Here is a 7984-nt window from a genome sequence, read left to right as displayed (position 1 = left end):
ACTAATGAGACGCACAGATAGGCCATGGCAGAGCACAGTGTGGATTAACACTAATGAGACGCACAGATCGGCCATGGCAGAGTACAGTGTGGATTAACACTAATGAGACGCACAGATAGGCCATGGCAGAGTACAGTGTGGATTAACACTAATGAGACGCACAGATAGGCCATGGCAGAGCACAGTGTGGATTAACACTAATGAGACGCACAGATAGGCCATGGCAGAGTACAGTGTGGATTAACACTAATGAGACAAAGCTGGCTCTCAGGTCTTTATCTCCACAGCTTTTATCTCTCTAGTAGCTGCTTTTTCTTTCCAGAGTTTCAGATACTGGCAGTCAATTGTAGTATGAGTATCTGATAATTTCACATAGAAAATTCTAAAAGTAGTTTATAAGTTTAAAGTTGATGTTTTATTATAATGGATGGTTATAATTTTACTTTACTATGAGAGTTAATAATTACATGTATTTACTTATTATTATGGGGATGGATGGGAAAATGAACACACCTGTGAAGAGGCCAGGTGACAATGTTTGAATAGGAATTGCCCCCAAAGACTCATGTGTTTGAACGCTTGGCCGATAGAGGGTGGCACTGTTAGGACGTGTGGCATTGTTGGAGTAGGTGTGTCACTATTGGGGCAGATGTTGAGGCCTCATACACTTAAGCTATGCTCAGTGTGGCACACAGTCTTCTGCTGCCTGCTAATCAAGGTGCAGAACTCTCAACTCCTTGTTTAGCACCATGCCTGCCTGCATGCCACCGTATTTCCCACCATAGTGATAATGGACTGAACCTCTGAAACTGTAAGCCAGCCCCAATTAAATGTTTTCCTTTTAAGAGTTGTCTTGGGGCTGGAGAGATGGCTCAGTAGTTAAGAGCACTGGCTGCTCTTCCAGAGGTCCTGAGTTCAATTCCCAGCAACCACATGGTGGCTCACAACCATCTGTAATGGGATCCGATGCCCTCTTCTGGTGTGTCTGAAGACAGCGACAGTATACTCATAGACATTAAATAAATAAATATTTAAAAGAAAAAGAGTTGCCTTGGTTATGATGTCTCTTCACAACAATAAAACGCTAAGACCTAGTGGCCACTGAGATGTCTCCAATAAAAGCGCTTGCCAGAGAGCTTGATGATCAGTTCCTGCTTCCAGGTCCCTACCCTAACTTTGCTGGATAGTGGATTGCATGCTGTAAGTTAAAACAAACCCTTTCCTCCCCAAGTTGCCTTTAGTCATGATATTTTGCTCCAGCAATAGAAACCCTAACTAAGAATAAATGGCTTAGGGAATCCTGTTTCAAAACAAAAAGAGCAGGCTGGAGCACAGCTCAATGGTACAGCACCCATCTCTCTCACAAGGCCCTGAACTCAGTTCACAGTAACACACACACATGCACACATTCAATATGCACATGCACACACATGCACATACACTCACATACACACATACTTATGTACACACATGCATACACGTGCATACATGAACACACACGCATACACACAGGCATACACAGGCACACATATGCACTCTGGTTAAGATGTGGAGGCCTACAATGTGTGTATTTTATCAAATAAGGTAACAACACAATCCATACATTATAAAATAAAGTCCTGTGATAGTCCCAGCTGAAGTTGTCACTTTGGGCTGTGTCCTAGACCCCCAGGCTCTGTTACCTTCCTCTGCGAGAGCAATTTTCATGAGAGACTTGAGAAACATCTAACTCTACAATGTTCTGAGGAGAACCATAATGCCACCCAGGCAGGTGTCCCAGTGGCTTTCTCTCTTGGGAGGTCTGGGGCCATATGGCCCTGGGTAGGATGAACCTTTCCTTGTATATTTGTCTTCTAATATTGCTCTCATTTGTAAAATGGGGACACCTGGCCTCACAGGCAGTTCTACTTCTGGGACATAACTGTAACTGCTCCATAGTTTCTGACTTCCTGGGCAGAGGCTCTTCAGTTGAAGGAGGGGGAAGCACTGAAGAGCCCCATCATGAATCCTCTCTTGTACTGAATACTGTAACACTGGCCCTGGACAAACCAGGAATGCTGGGGAGGTCTCATTGAGGAGGAATGTCCTTTGGGTACTTATTTGTAAATAAAGGGTTCCTTAAACACATTAGGCCTGCCACTCCATAGCACAGCCTTGTAAACAAGGGTGTAAATGTTTGTTCTTATTCAAAACATGGCCTTTCCATCCCTTGTAGTGGAAATCCCCTTTGGTGGACTCCTATCCCTTGCCCCACTGTTTCAAAAGTTTCTCAGCAAATCATAGGAGCCCGGGTTGGGGGTCCGGACGGCTAGGAGCCATAGTTCCATTCCCCACCCCCATGATCTGTGTGCATTGGCTCTCCTGTGGTTCCCTCTACAGCCCAAGGGACTCAGAGTGATGGGCGCATCATCTGTTGGCTTCCTGGTCCTGAGAGCTGACACTACAGAGGCTGGCCTTGGTCTGAGAATGACCAGGTAGGGTAAGGAAGATCCAGGAATGCCAAACCTCAGCGAAATCAAGGTGAGAATCAGATCTTTGGGCTCTTTCCAGGCAGAGGCAGAAGCCTGGGCAAAGTGCCCCTTGGTGAAAGGGGCCTGGATGGTGAGAAAAATGTGCTGGAGATAGACCCGTGAGGGAGGGCAAGCCAGTGGGAAAGGCTGCAGAAACATCTGGCTTGGCCAAATTCCCAGTGGGGGGAGATTTGGCCAGATTTGTCTGCCGTCCCAGGAACCGGGGCAAGGGGCCTTCCTCCCCACTACCAGGATGCTGGAGCACTGCCAGGAAATTGGGAAGCAAAAGAAAAGCTGATCACCTTCACATAGGAGTGAGTGGTGGAGCCCAGAGTGCTGGCCTTGGTGGCTCTCCGCCTCATGGGACTCTTCTGCATCAGTGTCACCTCATAAGAATGTTTATTAATGGTACATTTTGGCTTCAAAACATAAATAAAGCCATCTCCCCATTGTTTATAAAATGCCCGGAACACCCTAATGAATCTGAAATATCATTGTGAATCTTTATTGATGAAAGTTACATAATAGTCCCCAGAGTGCCGGAGGCTGACATCTACTTACTTTTGGACAAGAGGGCAAAGGGATGTCCATTCCTTACCAGTTGGGAAAATTATCCCCCAAAGGATCACTCACACAAAGGGAAAGGAAAAGAACAAGTGAGCTGCTCTGGAGTCATCTGCCACACCAGGAATGCCCTGGCACACAAGGCCTGGCCTCAGTTGCATGTTAACCTGGGCAGAGCAGGGGACTAGGTTAATCCTTAGGCTCTGATGAAGGCCAAATGACTGTCATCACTATCCATTGGCTTCTGGATGCTCTCAGAAGTAACCTCAGACAAGGAGACAGCGCACTTGCAAAATGCCAGGTTGTGGTCCAGCCCTGCCCCAGAGTAGATATGAAAGCAGACACTGGCTTCCCTGCGCCATTTTGGAAAATCTGAGATATCACGTATTTACTTCTGTCTAGCTCACAGGAGTTAAAGCAGTCAAGTTCAGGGTTGTTTTGTAGCACACACAGGCAATTATGATCAATTTAAAAAATACAACCTAATAGGTTACAGTTTCTAATGATATATTTGAAAGCCAGGGGACAGGATGAAGTTCCAAAAATCTCTCCTCTGAGACCTGAGCCACTACTACACAGTTGTCACTGTGGTAACGGCATGTTTGAATATGAAACTCTTCCCCCCAGCAGGAGTGGGCCTTACGTTTTTGTGTTGCTGTGTATGTGTGTGTGTGTGTGTGTGTGTGTATGTATGTTTTGGTTTGGTTTGGTCGTTGTTTTTTTGAGACAGGGTTTCTCTGTGTAGTTTTGGATGTCCTGGAACTCACTCTGTAGACCAGTCTGATCTCAAACTTACAGAGATCTGCCTGCTTCTGTCTCCTAAGGGCTGGGACCAAAAGCGTGCACTGTCACCACCAGTCCTGGTTTTGTTTTGTTTTATTTTTTTGGTTTTGGGTTTTTTTTTGTTTGTTTGTTTTTTGTTTTGTTTTGTTTTGGTTTGGTTTGGTTTTTCGAGACAGGGTTTCTCTGTGTAACCATGGCTGTCCTGGAACTCACTCTGTAGACCAGGCTGGCCTTAAACTCAGAAATCCACCTGCCTCTGCCTTCCAAGTGCTAGGATTAAAGGCATGCACCACCACTGCCTGGCCTGGTTTTGTGTTTTTAAGAAACTTTCACTTTACAATCCAAACACACTGGGAGCTCTTTGTGCAGCCAAGATTAGCCTTTAGCTTATAGCAATTCTCCTGTCTTAGACTCCCAAATGACAAAATGATATCAAGTCACAATACCTGTCCAGGCTCATGTTTTGAATGCCTATCCTCAGCTAATGTAAGTCACTAGGGCCCTTGGCTCCTTTACCATTCCCTGCTTCCTGCTCAGCCATGAAGTAAACAGATGCCACCGCATGCTACTCCCACCATAACGACTCTGCGATGCCTCACCTTCCCTGATATGATGGGCTGAAATCAAAAGGCCGAATGATTTTTTTTTTCTCCCATAAATTGTTTCTGTCAGATACTGTGGTCGCAGAAACACAAAAGTAACCGACATAGATAATTGGTACCAAAAAGTTGGGTGGGTTGCTGCTGTGATTAACCTATGCATTGTATACACCTTTGTGGAAAGAATTTAGAAAAGCCTGTGCAGTCTAGAAAAGTCACAGCACACTGTCCGCTGAGCTTAATGGGAAGTTCTGGTAAGTTCTGGAGAAAGGTGGAGAGGAGAGGTAGTTCTCGTAAGGACTATATGGGAAAGTGGAGCAGAGGACATTCGTGTTACACTCTAGCAAAGGGCTTGCTTATGTTTTCTCCTGTCTTTAAAGCCTGAGTATACTAAATTCAAAAGGGATAAACTAATTGATTTGGCAGAGGAAATTTCAAAATAGCATAGCGTTCAGGCTGTGACATGGTTATTGCTAGCTGCTTCTAGCCACGTTTATATTGAGAATTTAAGGTTAAAAGGCAGAACAGAAAGGTGTGAAAGCATGCAGTTTGGGCAGAAAAGGAATACACTTAAAGCTATAGACAAAGAGGTATTTGTTAGAGAAATTAGTGCTAATAACATACAAGAATCCAAGTTGGGGCCGGAGAGATAGCTCAGTAGTTAAGAGCACTGGCTGCTCTCCCAGAGGACATGGGTTCGGTTGCCAGCACCCACGTGGCAATTCATGACCATCTGTAACTCCAGTTCCAAAGGATCAAACAGCCTCTGAACACAACAGGCACACAAAGGGTATACAGACATACATGCATACGTACAGGCAAAACACCTATACACAATAAAATTGTATATGCGTGTGTGTGTGTGTATTCATATGTATCAATAGTTTGTCTGCATGTATGTCTATGCACCACGTGTGTACCTAGTACCCTCAGAGGACAGAGAGGGAATCAGATCCTCTGGGGCAGGAGTTACAGATAGCTGTAAGCCACTATGCGAGTGGTAGGTCTTGTACCCAGGTTCTTGGGAGAGCAACAAGTGCTCTTAACCAGTGAGCCATCTTTCCAGATCATAAAAAATATTTTTTCAAAGCATTCACTGTACAATAGCAAAGTGGTTTGAGAGCATTTTAGGATTTGCCAGGACTCCTGGCTCCAAGACCCAAAACTTCAAACTCATTTGAAAAACTTTCTCTTAAAAAAGAAAAGAAAAGAAAATTTAGGGGCAAAGACTTTGTGTAATGGCACACTTGGGAATGTGTGTGTGTGTGTGTGTGTGTGTGTGTCTGTGTGTGTGTGTGTATACATGAAATGTACTATTGCTAATTTCAAAACTTGCTTCGAAGCTTTTTGCCTAGCTATTCCAGCCAAGATAAAAAAAAAAAAAAAATGGGCCTTCTAATCTTCTAATTAACGGCCTTGCCAATCCCAGCACCTTCATGTCAGCCAACAGCAGAGTCATCCCTTTTGCGAATGTAAACTTAGGCGTGTCCAGCTAACGATTGGGTAGAGTGAGGAACAGTTAATTAAAAGACTGGCAGTCTCCACCTTGAAGAGCAAGACAGGTGCTTATGAAAGTCAGGCGCCCTGGGCAAACAGGTCAAAACCTTGAACTCAGAGCAATAATGAAATGCCGATGCTCATCAAGACAGAACGTGCCTTGTCTGCCACTCGGGCCGGGAAAGGCTGAACACTGCAGATAATCCCTTAGAAGACATCCTTAAAGTGTTTGCTGCACTGCCCAACCAACTTGACTAATAATCACAAACTTGCTGCTAAAATGCAGGGGGACATGGAGAATCTGTGTTTCTTACATAGTTCAACCTGACCTAGCCAAGGTGTGAGCATCTGGAGAAATTAGTCCTGAACTTACTTGCGATGAGTCTGAGAGGCGGGGGTGGAGGTTTGTGGTGGTAGCCATTCTGGGGTTTGAATGCAGGACAATGCGTTCACTAGGCACATACCTCGGAGCTACACTCCCAGCTTTCGGGTGTTTTTGTCTTTGTTTTTGAGAAGGCAAAAACTAATCTAAAAGCCAGTGTGGGCAACATATTGAGACCCTGTGTCAGGAATGAAGGTGGGGGTGGCTGGAGAGATGGCTCCACAGTTCAGAGCACTTGGCTGTTCTTCCAGAAGATCCTGGTTTGGTTCCTAGCACCGCATAACAGCTCACAAGTAGTCATAGCCATGAATAACTCCAGTCACAGGGGATCTGATGCCCTAGTTTGACCTCTGTGGGCACTATGCATGCATGTGGTACAGGTAAATACTCAATACATATAAAATGAAACTAATAAAGCTAACAATAAACTAAATGTAAACAAGAGAAGCATTATAAACAAACACTGTTAGGCCATTTGAAATCTTATACTTACATTATTGTGCCCATGGAAGATACTCACAAAATGTGTAGTTCTGGATACCAAAATATGTTTTGTTTTGTTTTTTTGTTTTCTTGTTTTTTTGTTTTGTTTGTTTGTTTTTTCGAGACAGAGTTTCTCTGTATAGCCCTGGCTGTTCTGAAACTCACTCTGCCTCAAACTCAGAAATCTGCTTGCCTCTGCCTCTCAAGTGCTGGGATTAAAGGTGTGCACCACCACCGCCCGACCAAAATATGATTTTTAAATCTTTTATTGAGACAAAATTTATCTATTCTCTTAGTAACTGTGTCTTATTGCATATTGAAAAAAATCTATGAGAAATCATGTTTTTAAAAACTCAAAGTTGTCCTTAAATGCTGGTGTATTGCAGACTTAGATTTGTGTATGTGTTAGATCTCCCTTTCCCTTCTGGAGAGGCCCTTTTCATGGTGTACAAGCTGGCCCTGAACTTCTGAATTCCTGAATTCCACTGACCTTCTCACCTCAGCTTCCCTGTGACTGCAGGAGCACCCACACCCCAGCTGCTCTCTTGGATCTTCAACATACGAGGGCAGCTGATGTCCTCGAGAGCGGAGGGAGGTGCAAAAGGCTTGTGAAGAGGAATCTTGGCTTTTGAGGCAGGGTCTTGTCGACTTAGGAAGCCAAAGCTGGCCGTGGGCCCTGAGCCCTCCTACCTCAGCCTCCTGAATGCTGGAATCAAAGGCATGTGCCTCCACACCCAGCTGAAAAATGATTTTATACAAGAAATGTTGTGTATGGTCATGTTGGCTGTGATCAAAAGAGAAATTCGTATGCTTCTCTGAAAATTGAGCCTTACCACATTATCCAAATGCAGAATTCTCTGTTACTGTTAACATTACAGCCACATACTTCATGGTAAGCTGTTCTTTGGAAACATTTCGAAAGGTTTTGACTTTTAATTCTGATGCCACCTTTTCCTTTTTCAGCTACCTTTGGGACTGTAGCTTTTCCCATCCTGCAGGCTCCATTTAATTTCTTTAATTCTGGGTTTTAAATGCTACTGCCTCTATTTAAGGTAGCAATTACATTTCTCAGAATGAGCTTTTCCTTTTACAAATCCATCTCCCAGAAGTTCGACTTTTGCTGTGTCTCACAACCAAAGTCAGCAGGTCGTGTGCAGTTCACTGCC

This window comes from Mastomys coucha, unplaced genomic scaffold (genome assembly GCF_008632895.1).
Source record: "Mastomys coucha isolate ucsf_1 unplaced genomic scaffold, UCSF_Mcou_1 pScaffold6, whole genome shotgun sequence".
Lineage (NCBI taxonomy): Eukaryota > Metazoa > Chordata > Mammalia > Rodentia > Muridae > Mastomys > Mastomys coucha.
Note: the sequence above shows the minus strand (reverse complement) of the source record.